Genomic DNA, 14,951 nt, shown 5'->3' on the forward strand with positions numbered 1-14,951 from the left:
TGAATTAGAGTCATTAGTGACTACTTATCTGCACACAGAGCAGTACTAGAACCTTGATTTTTGAAGAAAAGCCTCAAGTCTTCCAGAGGTTCACAGGAATAGCTTTCTTCTTTTGGGTGGTCTCTTTCTTCAGTTAATTCACCTGAGTACTGGCATCATCCTATGATATCCAGGATCACCAAGGGTTCCTTACAGGAGATGGTGATGTCTGTGGCCATGGGCATTGCAGATTTGCCTGGGGCCCTTCAGTCTTCACCAGAGTATGAGACAAGGATTTTGGCAGGAAGTAGGGACACTCAATCCTCCAGTGCCATGAGTCAGACACATTGACCATCTTACACTTGGATGAGGGCCTGGGCAGTGGCTTGGTACAGTCACATGCAAGTGTCCAGTCTTCTTACATTTAAGACAAGAACTGTTCAGTTGTCCTTGGGTTTTCCCATAGATGACTTGGGTATGTTTAAAGCATTGCCAATTGTGATGACAACTATAATTCTGACCCTCCTCCTTTCACCATCATCTGGATCCTGATTGTTGATCATAGAAGTCATGTCCAGCAATTGGACATATAGGGACCCATCTGAAGGTTTTTGTAATTTGTGCTAAATATCTGGGGTGACTGACAAATGAAATGATGTCTCTTTAGTGCCTGTCCCTCCTTGGATGAGGGATCTTGTGTTTGTATATTTACAAAAGACTTCTACTACTTGGCTATGGAAGACAGCTAGATTTTCCACTTTGCCCTGTATGACTCCTCTCACCTTATCATAATAGATTTCTTAATGTATCTTTTCATTCCCATGATAAAAGTAGCTATCATGTTAGAAATAATTTTTAGCCTGTCGCTAGTATTATAGTCACATTCTAGTTCTGTCTAACAACCTCTTTAAGGTAGTTTCCTTCCCTTTTTTGTAGCATATTGTTCATCTGCATAGTTATTAGCTTCTTCTAGGATTCTTTGGTTTTCATGTGGGCTACAACTCACCAAGATGAATTGAAATCTTGCCATCATAGGTCAAAAACAAGGCTCAAAGTCTGAAACCCAAATGCAAACCTATTATGATCGTCTGAAAGTTGGCCTAGTCAGTCTTTGCATTGTTGGATATGTGCAACTTAAACAGGGATCTGGATTCCAGTAGTCCTCTCTGCTCCTGGGACCTCTCTTGGGGTAGGATAAGTTATGAATTAGAGGAATACAAATACCACTCCCTGTATATTCTGTGGGCCTTAAAGCTGCCTGAGGAGCATGATGAAGGGGCTGAGGAATACTGAATTCTTCTGGGGCTGCAGGCTCAGATAGAATCTGAATCACTTGAAGGGACTGATTTCCTGGTCTAAAGATTATGAGGAAGTTGAAGAGAACTCCATGTCTGGTTGTCTTCATAAACAAATGGGAGAGACCCATATCGCTCTGAGAAATAGGTGGGGATGCATGAACAGGATCATCAACCAAGTCCCTTTATTCCTCAGGGGTCACTCTAAATACCATATTTTATGTTTTTTTTCCAGAGATAAAAAGTTAGAAAAGCCTAAACATAAGTGATTTCACTCCACCTTCTATGCTCTATGCAGAAACCATTAAACTGAAAAATAGTACTGCAATTTAAACTACCTTCTGTACTCAACTCTTGTCATTCTCTAGCTCATGCCAGACCCAAACTGTATTGCAATAATAGATAAATTGCTCATTTTTCAAATTTTCAGGGTTAAATCATTCCCATTCACAAAGGATATGGTGTAGTGGCAAGGCCAGTAGGATCTGCAGGGTACTGTTCATGCTGTTTCCTATGGCTTGTTTTGAGGCCTGTGGAGAGAAAGAGAGACCTGGGACTGTGGTCCTCCAGATAGCACCTCATGCAGAAGAAGGAGACCCAGTGTGTTCACAAAGCTTCCCTTGTGAGACTCAAGTACTTACTCAGATGTCTCTGCTCAAACTCTGGAGGAGGCACCAGTGTTGTACTAGAATAGTGGAGCCATCTGGGGTCTGTCTTAGCCTTAGGACTCTCCATACTGTGCTCTACTAACTCTTTAGAGAGGAGGTTGGAACCTTCTGGGGGCTCCCTTGGAAACTCCCATGAGATCAGGTGGAGCTCCCACTCAGGGCACTCTCTTTACCACTTCAGAAACACTTTTAAAAGATCAGGCTGGAACCTGAAAGAACTGTGGTAGGAAAGTTCTAGCAATTTAGGTCTTATGTTTCCTAAAAATATTAATAAGTTTTAAAATCAATTGACAATTGAATTGAGAATCTAAAAAAGAAGTCTTGCTATTGTCATTAACAAGTAAGTGACTTAAGACCAATCAATATTCTTGAACTTAGTATCACCATGTAATAAATTCAGGAGAACAGGTAAGTAGATCTTCAAAATTGCTCCTAACAGGGTGAGTCATTGCTTCTAACCCTCACAAGATGTTATTTGCTATTATCATTATTTTTTAAAGTTTCTTTTTAAAACTCCTCTTTCCAGATGACAGAATGGTAGTGTCCTTAAGAGCTAAAGAATTGTGTGGGATTTAATTTTTCCTTTCACTGAATTTCCTCAGTTATGACAGTTGTCTTTCATACTCCCCCCCCCCATAACAACATTCCCTGAGGCTACACTCATAACCATTTGGAATAAAAGGAAATTTAATAGTTATTAAGTACAATTCACTACTCACTACTCTAATATCCTCTGAAATACTTGCATAGAATATCAGTCCCTTCTAGTATTGAAGGATAAAGAGTTATTACATCTCAAGAATGTCACTTTACTGATCTGAATTGTATTGATTTTTAGACAGTGTTTATTTGAATTTAAAATCTTTTTAGTATCTTTCCCCCATCTATTTTAACTTTTGCTCTTTCAGTTATTTGGAATCTTCTCCATTTGTTCTCATCAAGTTCAAATACATTTTTAGCATCTTCCTCTTTGTTTTTTTCCTATTAAATATTTGATGCTTGGGCCAGGTATTTAGCTCAATGGTTCCACCACCTGCCTCACAAGTGCAAGGACCTCAGTTCAATCCCCAGTACTAAAAAAGTAAAAATTAAAAAAATATGTAAATAAATATTTGATGCTTATATTTTGCTTGAAATTTTGAAAATCTGCTGCTCTGAGTCCAAAATATTATAGTGCTAGAATTTCCTAATTTGTCCAGCATCAATTTTGAGTTTATGTGTTTATCTTTTACTACGGATCTTGTCAATTTTACTGTGTTAATCATTTCCTTCTTACTGGTTAGAATTAGGCCTTTGTGTAGCTGTTTCCTTAATTACTTCTTCTACCTTGTCAAATAGAAGAACAGGAACACTAACATTTGCTCAGCATCTGCTAAGTATTTAATCACAGTAATATTTTCAAAACAACCTTGCAAAGGAAGTATCATTGTCTCTATTTCATTTCTTGCTTTTAAAATGGGATATTCTTAATAATACTTGTCAATTTTTATATAATAATAAATACTGATATGGAATAAGATAGTCAGTACATAAACAAATGCATTCCCCAAGTGATGCTCAGGTTAAACTGTTAAGTCATTAAAGTGCAAAGAATTGTGTTGTGGTGACAGCTGCAGTTTTTCACTAAATTTTCTTTCACTGAATTGCATGGTTTTTTTTCTCAACTTGGTACCATATAGTCATCAGTTATTTACTTAACTATGTTATACCCAATATATTATGCTAATTGCCCATTTGTAACTGTGAGAACCTCACAGACACACTATTGACTATATTATACAGAATCATACCACAAGTTTCAGTGTAAGAATTTATTTATCTCTTGCAAAGCAAAGCAAAAAAAACACAACAACACCCAAAATTCAGATTTATATAAGTGTGGCCTCCTTTTCCTTTTGAATAAGTTAAAAATAAAATGGTATCCTATCTGTAAAATTATATACATTTGGAGCCCATTTTATAGAATATTAAAATGCTTATAAATGCATTATCTCCCAGTAAATAGACATTATAGCACTAATGCAAGTTTACAAAACAGAAAGAAAGAAAGAAGGAAAGAAAGAAAGGGAAAGAAAAGTCATCATTCTGGTTCACGAAAATGTCTAGGATTATTGATCTCTTAAAATTAGAAAAATTAAAACAAACAGGAAAAAATGAAAGAGAAAAGAATTTGAGGTACAAATGTTTAAATCTTGCATTGCTTCTCTGGTGTGAGAAACTGAAAGCTGAAATAAGAACCAAAATATATAATAGATATTAGGAAATGAGAAGAAAATATTCAAATAGGAAAGAGAATAAGAGAGAGGGGAGGGAGAAAGGACAAGACAAGAAAAACAGTAAAAATAGAAGTAAAAATGGAAACAAAGCATTTGCACAAATGGAGGAGAGGGGGGCTTGTGGGGTGGAGGGGAATGGGACAAAAAGGAAGAGGTAGGATATATCAGGTACAGGTGCAAATTCTGTATGATGAGTGTTACATTATGTATCTCTAAAATGTACCAATAAATGTTTTGCTAAAAAAGAAGAGAAAATGGTACTACTATGATCTAAAGGAGTACACTGAGAAGTCTTCATTCAATTCAGCAACTAAGTTATTTATGGAATGAACATTTGTGGAGGACAAGGTTAGGATAGAGTATGATTTTCAGTGCTCAGGTCAAAATAACAAGGTATGTAGAAATAATTTCCAAATTATATCAAGAAACCACTTGAATTAATGACCATTAAGAAACTACATACCCACATTTAGCCAGAATGTTCACCATTAACAGATATTGGAGTAAAATCTTTAGTAGAAACAAATTTAAAAGTTAGAATCCCATGGATGCCACTTACTAATGCAAAGGAAATAAACATGATTGCACTCTACAATACACACTGACAGCTAAACTGAGAAATTATGAACAATTTAAGTAACCAAAATGTTCTCTATTAACGCATAAAAGCATGATTAGAAGAAAATAGTTTTAGTTCTGTGTCTTGTCCAATTGCTCTTTACATAAAATATTTCATCCCTCTTGAAAAAAATGGCTTCCCAATGGCGCGGCTCCTTTGGGTTGGTAAAGAACCGTGCTTCCTAGAGAGACTCAGCACATTTCTTTCCAAGGCCCCACCAAGATGATTCATTCCATCAAGTTTAGAGTATCTCCAAATTTACATGCCAAGTTCAGGGTTTCATTTTTTCAGTTCCTTCTTAAGCCTATATACTTCAGCTCCTGAAATGTTAATAATATTTTCTCCATGTTTAGGTATAAAGGTCTCTAGTTTTTCAGAAATTTTCCCTTCTTCAATTTCTTTGTAGCATTTGATCAAAATCTTGTTTCTCCAAATATGATCATCTAACAACTCACCCATTGAAATCTACTTCTGCCTTCAATCTTTACCTAATCTCAGATCTGTGGCTTTAACATCATGAACTGCCTTTATTCCTGGGTTGTTATCCAGGAGTTCAGTAAACTGCTGTCCACACCTAAGAGTGCTTCTATGTTAGTGTAGATAAGGAATACTGAGACCATGCCTAATAAGCTGCCCACACCCAAAGAACTAAGGTTGTCATGCCATAAATTGCCTGTTACAGAAGTAAGGCTGATGCAGTGGCTAAGACTCCTGCAGTCTACTCCAATACTGTAATATTGGTACTAGGATTATAACTTTCCATTATATACTTATCAAATGACATTCTTTTGACCTGCACACTCCTATGAAGTTCATTTATGGCTCGGCTACAAGGAGTGTTCTACTTCCTTCCAGTTTTCTTTTTTCTCTCTCAAGAGCATCAAGGCTCTCCCTAAACTTCCATACAGTTTGCCCCCACATCTGATCTCAAGTATACAATAAAGGACTCAGTACCTTTATGTGGACTTTATCACCTGATTTTTCCAAGCTGTTCTAGATCACTGGACTTAAGGCAGAACTCACTGATCACTCTGACTCCATTGAGGAAATTATTCTGAGTGTATTTTGAAGCACGCTCCTTTTTCTTATGAACTGCTTTGACTTAGTTGGAGAGGTTCTTGCTTTACTGGAGCTTTGAGTTCTGCACCTATATTTTCTGCTGGTTCATCAAAGGATGGTTCTTTTTCCACTCTAAGAGTTTGTGATCCCTGTCCTTCTCTCTGAATATTTGTAGAGTACAACTTTACCAGACTCGGTGTACAAATATGTGAGCGACTATAGGGAACCATATATGCAAATGTCACTAAATTCTGCCGTTCTTGGTGGTCGCTGGAGTGGTGGACCTCTGCCCTGAAGGTCAAATGGAGCTGACACAGAAAAGAACAACATCTGTGGGCAGCAGTGGTGGAAGCCACCCTGTGTAACATCCTGGAGGAGAAGAGGCCCCTATTGCATTGCCTTCCTCCACCCTGCTGCTGGCATAGTCCAAACACAAGCCATAAACAAATACCAAAGTCATCTTATTTACGCAGAAGCAATGTCTTCACTCTCCTTGCTTAATTTCAAATCAGACTACTTGGTTTTTTAAAGTAAGTTGAACTCATGTCTTAAAAAAATAAACAATTCTTTTTCTATATTTTATACATTAACCTGAAAACTACTAAATGAATTTTCATAAGTAAATGTTTTTAAACCCTTGGTGAATTTCAAAGAGGTCGCTATGCTTTATAATTAATGAAAAAAGAATCAGGGATAAACAGCACGTGATACACAGGGACCATCAATGCTGCCATAATTCCCATAATTGTATTCCTTTGGGCTGAATTCTTTCTGTTGTGTATCAAGAAAGTCTCACAGTTTCTTCTCGTACATTTTCAACAGCTGTGCTGCATTTGCTACTGTTGATTCTCATTTCTTCCCTTACTGCTTCAAATCCATCTTTTTTCTGATCACTGTGCTACCTCTTTGATCATTTCTCATGATGCTCCTCTTGTACATTTTTTTCAGTGTTCAGTTCTGCTGGTTCTTTGGTATTTCACTCTTTCCAATAGCTTCACATGAGAACCACAACTATTTTGTCAGTATTTCTGGTGTCACTAAAGTTAAAGATTCCTGGCCTCATCCTTGACCCAGAGAATAAGAATCTCTTGAAATGAAATCTATACTTTTCTCTAGATTCCAGATAATTATTATGTGTAGTGGAGTTTGACAATCACTACTTTATGGGTTTTTCTTGGGAAATTATATCCATTTTTATGAATTTAGTAATAATATACTCAATCAAGATCTTTGATTCTGAGTACCAGTCCTATACTTAACCCTTTAGTCATAATCACATTCTTTGATGTTTAGCATATATATTCTATTATAGCTGTAGATACTTCAGTATAATCATAATCATAATACAGTCTTTCTTCTTCACAGTTTCCTTTTATAGTAAAATGCCATTGATTCAACTGCTTATGTAAAACAACTTCATGTTCATCTTAAATGCTTTCCTGTCTTTATCCATCTCCCTCATATTCAATTAATGAAAAAGTTTGGATGATTTTACTTCACAAATATTTCTAAATTCATCATCTTTTTCCTATCCTGTGATGACTTCCTTAATTTATGCCTTAATTCAAAGGACTATTGCAAAAATTCTCTCAATTTTTTCACTTACTTGTGAATTTTTTCCCTTTGTTCTATTCTCACAACATAATATAAAACTACAAAGATTTTACAATGCCACCTAATGACATGAAGATCAATATCCTGTGTTATATATAGAAGGTATATAAGCAAATCCAATTCCATATAAAATGTAGTGTATAATAAAGGACTTACAGCAAATGATGTTGTTTCATTTGGCTAGTGCTATGGTATGAAAGATGCTGCCCCACCTAGACTTTGTGTTGAAACTCAGTACCCAGTGCAATAATATTAGGAGGTGTGGGCTTTGGGAGGGCTCTGCCCTCATGAGTGGGATTAGCACCCTATTACAGAGCTCCAGGTTAAAGGGAGCACCCCCTTGCTCATCTTTTCTACATGTGAAGATGCATTGTCCCCCTCTCCTGAAGATGCACCATCTTGGAAGCAGAAAGCAGCACTCAGTATACACTAATCCTACCAGTGCCCTGATCTTGGGCGTCTTAATCTCAAAACTGTAAGGAACAAATTTCTGTTCTTTATAAATATCATCATCTGTGGTATTTTACTACAGTGGCACAAACCAACTAAGACAGCTATTTAGGAAAAAAGCAAATTTTGATATTTAACTTACAAATTGTAACAGATTAAAATAAAATAAAATTAGTAATAATGGGAAAAATAAATAGGTGATATTTATACACATTTGAGATAAAGATACGTTTCTGATCCCACGAGCAGAAATTTTAAAAAGACATACACATGTATACCTGCCTATTCATAAATTAAAAATATCTTGTGGATTAAAAAATACTCAAAATTTAAATGTAATTAACAAATTTGGAAATATTCTTTCATGAGTATATCACTCCCATTCATAAGCACTCTGCTCTCATGACCTAATCACCTTCCCAAAGGCCATATCTCTATTACCATTACATTGACGAACATGTACAAACTGAATCTGCAGCAGAATGAGAAAATCCTTTTAGGAAGTCTATTCATTCTTTTTCCTAAATTATCGACACCATGTAGTGTTATGTGGCAAATTGTGTCCCCCAAAAAGATATGTTCAGGATGTGGCCTTAACTCTAGAACTTCAGGATGTGAACTTATTTGGAAGTGGCCTCATTGCATGTGTAATTAGCTAAGATGACGTATACTGGAGCAGAGTGAGCTCCCAATCAAATAGAACTGCTGTCTAATAATAAGAAGAGAAGAGACAGACATGCAGTGGGGAAGAATATCATGTATGAATGGAACCGGAGACTGAAGTGTTATGTCTTCAAGCCAAGAAATGCAAGAATTCCCCAGTAAATCAAAAAAAGCTATGAAAAGAAAAGGAAGAATCCTTTCTTACCAGTCTCTGAAGAGTATAGCCCTATTGACCCCTTGATTTTGGACTTCTATATTCAGGGACTATGAAATAATAAACTTAATTTTTTTTTTTTTGTACCGGGCATTGAACTTGGGACCTTGCGGTTGCGAGGCAGGTGGCAGAACCACTGAGCTAAATCCCTGGCCCTAAACTTAATTTTTTTAAGTCATTCAGCTTATTGTACTTTGTTGTGATAGGCCTAGGAAACTAATACAGGCAGTGAAAAACCCAAGCCAGGGGACAAGATATATTAATTCTATAAGTCTCCACATAAAAAGTTGTATGATATTTTGGTGCTTTCATCACATGGACTGTGTCCTTGATTCTTGAAGCAATTTTTGGCTTTGAAACTCTATGACTTTTGGCTGAATTTTGCCTATGGATATCATAGTTAATTTTCAATGGGTTCAAAGAAAAGTTGGCTGCCTAAAGAAATCTGTCATCCAGGATATGGGAAAATGGGAGCTCTGGTACACTGCCCAAAGGCGTTTAAATTGGTGCCACCACTTTAAACTTGCCCTGTGACTCAGTAATTGAACTTTTGGATTGATACGCTAATAGTATTCTTGGTCTGGTGCACAAAAAGGTACGTAAGAGGATATTTCCTATGGCACTGTTTATTATATGATTAAATTAGAAACCTTCCAAATGTCTATCAAGAAGAGTAGATACCTAAGTGCAATATATTCATAAAAATATTACATAGTATTTAAGCAAATGAAATTTACAAATGTATTAACATGAAGTAATCTTGAAAACATAAAATTGGGGCATAAAATCAACACCCTGTCACTTATATGAATTAAAAATAATCCAAAGATCATTATCTGTATTGGTAAAGATATTTTTAGGCATGGTAACATAAAAATTTGAAAACACCATACATACATCAGGATATAGCTAGCTTGATGAGGAGACAAGTGGAATAACATTAGAATGAGGTAGTGGCTATATTTGATGATTATATGTGGTTACTTTAGTTATGTTTATAATTATTTTTTAAAAGAATGAGGAAAATGGATAAGTATGATAAAACAATAATATTTCTTATGGCTGGATCATGGGTGCCCTGGTTTTCATTCAAAATTTTCTGGGTTTTTTCCTGAATGCTTAAAAGTATAATAAAATTTATGTAAGTTTATGTACAAGTAACTGTGATATATGGTGAAATCTCTGTGTGTGGGCATGTATGTTTATGTGTATGCAAAACAAATGCAGGCAGGGCAAATGTCTGGTCAGCATAGCATGGTATGGTCCTTGGGATAAGAAATTAGCCTAAATGTATGAGCTTACTTAATAATACACATTCTAACTTGAAGATTTGGTAAAATTTCCCAGTTTTATTGTTAAATTAATAGAAGCCAGAGGGGTTCAGAGACTTGCATGAGGTCATACGTATATTAGTGGTAGAGAACAGTCTTGAATGAAACTATTCTGAATCCTTTTCCAGTGTTCATCTATTGACATAAATGAGTACTTAATGTTCAGTTCATAACTAGCTGTTTGTCTCACGCAGTAGGTAATTTTATGAGATATATTTTACAGGTTTTCCTTTATGTTATATTCCACGTACTAGTTCCATCTACAGTAAAAGGCATCTCAAAAGAATATTAAAATATTAGAATGCCCAAAGTCATTCTGGGATATCTAGTTTATTTCCAGTTAGCATCGTTCTTGGGACTCAAGAGGAATTTAGCTTTCAGTAATATTTTCAATATAAAATCAGCTAGGTTCAATGTAGTAGCACGAGTGTGTTGCTGTTATACTAAAGGAGAGGTTATGCAAAAACTTTGCCTATGTCTGTATTAATTACATAATTTTTTGGATTAAAAGATTGATATATTGCTGTTTCTACCTATAGTTAGTAAAAAGGGAGCATTCAATGAATTTATCAGAATTCAGACTGTCTTATCTTTCCCTGATAACCTGGATAAATGAATTTGTAGCAAAGTGGAACATTTTTAGTGCTGTCAAATATTGTGTAGAACCACATAGATTTTTTTGGAGAAGTGGTTATATTTTTAGAAAGGGAATCATATCCTCTGGGAAAGTACTGAACATGGCACCATTAAAACAAGTGATAAGGAATGGAGGTCATTTATTGTACCTATTCTCTTTGTCCTACATTTACAATCACTAAACATTCCCTGAAGATGGAGCACAGGGCTGGGTTTTCGATACTAGATTCTTGTTACTGTGACAATTCTACTGTATCAGCTATTTGTAACATGTCATTTCTCCATCTGAAAAATAGATTTTAATACTAGAGATATAGGGTAAATTATTAATCAGTGCTTATTAAACTTAGTAATTTACAAGTCTTTAATATTAGTATTTGACAACTTGAAAATGACAAAATGTTTCCAAAAGCGCTGCATTGAGTTTGAGGAAAGTATCCAAATACTTAACCTGGAACTGCGTTCAGTGGATAACTGGATTTAATATTCACCTTATACAATGAAACAGTATGAAAGCTTAAATGATATGATTGGAGACACAAAGAACTATTACAGAAATGGATTGTTTCTTCTTCCTAATATTTGGATTTTCAGTCAGTCAAGTACTGGGAATAACTCCACACTTAAGATGTAAGGTCAGGTGAAACCATCTTCACTTACAAGTCTGGCAATTGGATGGTGGTTGTTGGCTGGAGTCTCGCTTGACACTGATTGTCTTGATAGTACATACACATATACTCTCTTTGTAGCTGGGATTCCTCACAGCATGGTGAAACTTTTTCTCATGGTGGCTCAATGCTCCAAAGCCAAGTGTCTACACAGAACTGATTTAAGGCTGTGTGGCCTTTCCTGACTTAGTATTAGAAGATTTATAAGATCACTTCTATTATAAATACTTGGTAAAGGCAATTGTAAGTACATCAAGATTCAAGAGAAGGGAGCATAAACTCCACTTCTTGATGGCAAGAATATTAAAGAATTTAAGTATACAATTTGAAAATCATTGAAATCAGAAAAGAGGACCACAAAAGGAAAATTGTGATGAGAAACTGCCCTCGGTGCAGAGCAGGTTGCCAGTGGAAGGTACTAGCTCTAATGAAGTCATACTGCCACTAGTTAGCCCAATATTGCTCCAAACATTTCTCTCAGGTTCTTGCCCTGTTTGTTGTTTTGGAAGGGCTCCTCATTACTACTACATCTGCCACATTACAGGACCTCTATAATCTCATAGGAGGAAGTAGCAAAAAATGAGGTATGACTGTTAAATATGATTATTTCAACTTGATGTGCTTGAGAGCCTTGCAGAGAATTGGTGGGGCACATTTCTGGGAGTGTCTGGATGTGTCATAATGTATGACTTTGGGTTCTGTATCTGGTCCCTCACTCCTTCCTCTCTGGCATTGTTCTCCTGCTCTGCTTTCTAGCTGCCATGAACTAAGCCACTTTGCTCCAACACACCTTTCTTCCATATTTCTGACTTGAATTGAATCTCCTTAAAATGTGAGAAAAGTTGGGTATGATGGTGCAAACCTATAATCCCAGCTCTCTGGAAGGCTGTGGCAGGAAGATTGTAAGTTTGAGCCCAGCCTGTACAACACAGCTACTTAGCAAATTCCTGTTTCAAAATTTAGAAAATTAGAAAAAGGTTGGGGCTGTTGTTTTTCAAATTCAAGGTGGAATTCAGTAACACACTTCTCTGAAATGGAAGGCCTGAACGTTTTTCCAGGTGGTTGTTTCTAATTTTATAAAAATAAGCGTGAGACCTTTGGCGGTGCCCCACCCCCACCCCCAACCCAGGCCTTGGAGCGAGGACTGGACCAGTGAGGAGCTGAGCTGTGTGGAGCTGAGCTGCATGCACTACCATTGGTGCCACCCCACCCCAACCCTGGGCCTCCCAGCGAAGAGCAGAGCCAAGGGGCCACCTGCAGTACCACTCCAGCACCCCCCACCCCCCCACCCCTGCTTTGGCCTGGCTGCCCTATATCTGGATCCGCACCACAGAGGCCCAGGGATCATAAAGTTCATTGTCCTGAGCTCCAGAAGATAGAGCAGAAGTGAACAACAGAAAGAGGACCTCTCTCAGGCTCCTTGATGAAAATTGAAGCCCACTGGAAATGTGAAGAGACTCTCTGCAATAAAGGCACATGCAGACCACCATAGTGGGTAAGTTGAAGGGATCATTATCTCCCATCAGAACCTGGACTATCTTCAAGAGAAGGGAAGCTGGAACTTGCAGTAGAACATTGCAGAATTCAACCCTATATGAGGTCAGGGAGCTCAACTTGGGCCTTGTAGCCAGAAATCAGCCTGAATCTCAGGGTCTGCTTCTGGCTTGCTGAGACTCATTGACTTAGATCTGCACACTACTGTCCACATTATCTATTGTGACAGCAGAGACATACCCTAAAGGAGTCCCTTCATTTAAAAAAAAAATTATTTTCAAAATTATTTTTTTCTATTTTTAATTTTAAGTTTTAAGTTTTTCTACTTTTTTCAAATTTTTCCTTTTTTTCCTTCTTTTTCTTTCTTATTTTCTTAATCTCTCTCACTCTCTCACTCTCTCACCATCCCACATTGTTCTTCATCTCTTTTTTTGTTCCTGTTCCTGCTCTAATTCAAATTTCTTCTTTCTTTTTCTTTTCTTTTCTTTTCCCTTCTCTTGATTGTCATTAGTTTCAAAGGAAAGTGAATACAGTTTCTAGCTTCCCTGTTGCTGTTACGTTGTTCTGTTCTTTTTTTTTTTGGTCCTAGGGATGGAATTTGGGACCCTGCACTTGTGAGACAGGTGCCAGAACCACTGAGCTAAATCCCCGGCCTAGGTTGTTCTGTTCTTGTCTTTGTTCTTTCATTCTGTCCTTTCTTCTTGCCTTCAACAGTTTCCTAGAGTTTGCATGATCTTTCTGGGTCCTCTGGTCTCACTTCTAACCTTTCCTTATCCTTCTACCTATCTATTCCTCTCTCTCCAACTCCTTCCAAGTCACCATCCTGAAGGGTAAAGTTGCTATATTGAACTGTTTATTCACTATAAACATATTTGGGGCTGCTCCTTGATTTTGATTTAATTCACATGGCTAAAGGTGATAGGTTAATAACTACCACAAATTGTCATTTTCTAAGCTGTACTTGATACTATTCTCGTGGCTGATTGTATCACTTGGGCTAAGGTATGATTGACATAATCAGTTGTCCTTCCTGGTATAATGAAAATGAGACAGCCTCAGGGCCATTAGAGTCTCAAAACCTAAAGACCAGCTATATCTGGAAGACACCTCTAAGAAAGAATCATTCCATAAGGGTTCTAAATATAAGCAACAAAGATACTTACAATAAGCAATATCAAAGTATCAACCCAGGAATTAAGCCAAAAACCCTACCAATAACAAAAATAAGAAGACATTTAAGCAAGGCACAAATCCAGACTTCCAGTTCACCAAAGGCAAATTATGGGGGAAATGAAGTGGAAAAGTCTGATAATCAACCATCTGGACCACCTGAACTGGTAGCATATGAAGTAACAAAACAGATGAATGAGGCTCTAGAAAAATTCAAAACAGAAATAATTTCCCAGATAACTACAGAGATGGTGAGCAGAATGAAAGACATAATTAGAGACTCTAGAACAGAAACAGATAAAAAAATAGATAAGTTCATGACTATGATGGAAGCATACCCCCAGCATAAGAAAGAAATGGAAACCATGAATGCTAAATATAGGAAAGAAATGGAATCCATGAAAAAGATTCAAACAGATTTCCGGGAGATTAAAAACTCTATTGAAAGTATACAGAGCAAACTGAGCCAATCTGAACACAGAATATCAGATATAGAAGACAGGGTGGTGGTCAGTGACTATGAAAAGAGAAATCTCTGAAAAATAGTAAGGGATAGGACCAGGGATGTAACTCAGTGGCACAGCTCCTGCATGGCAAGCACGAGGCCCTGGGTTCGATTCCCAGTACCAAAAAAGAAAAGTGAATAAAAAAATAGTAAAGCACCATGAAAAGTCAATCCAACAGCTCCTAGATGATGCAAAAAAGAATAATATAAGAGTGATAGGAGTCCACAAAAAAGCAGGAGAAAGGACAAATGACATAAAAAACTTCACAGAATTAATGACAGAAAACTTCCCAAATAGAGCAAAAGAATT

The 14,951-nt window shown here is 36.8% G+C and overlaps 2 pseudogenes; both read right to left on the reverse strand.

Moving 5' to 3' along the window:
• Positions 1 to 5,078: 5,078 nt before the first annotated feature.
• On the reverse strand, positions 5,079 to 5,669 carry LOC101714627 (proton-coupled zinc antiporter SLC30A9, mitochondrial pseudogene; annotated as a pseudogene).
• Positions 5,532 to 7,997, reverse strand: LOC147824545 (proton-coupled zinc antiporter SLC30A9, mitochondrial pseudogene; annotated as a pseudogene).
• Between the last annotated feature and the right edge of the window lie 6,954 nt (positions 7,998 to 14,951).

The sequence above is a fragment of the Heterocephalus glaber genome, unplaced genomic scaffold, assembly GCF_053883595.1.
Source record: "Heterocephalus glaber isolate CG9 unplaced genomic scaffold, H.glaber_assembly_v1.0 deba00001538, whole genome shotgun sequence".
In the NCBI taxonomy this organism is placed as follows: domain Eukaryota; kingdom Metazoa; phylum Chordata; class Mammalia; order Rodentia; family Bathyergidae; genus Heterocephalus; species Heterocephalus glaber.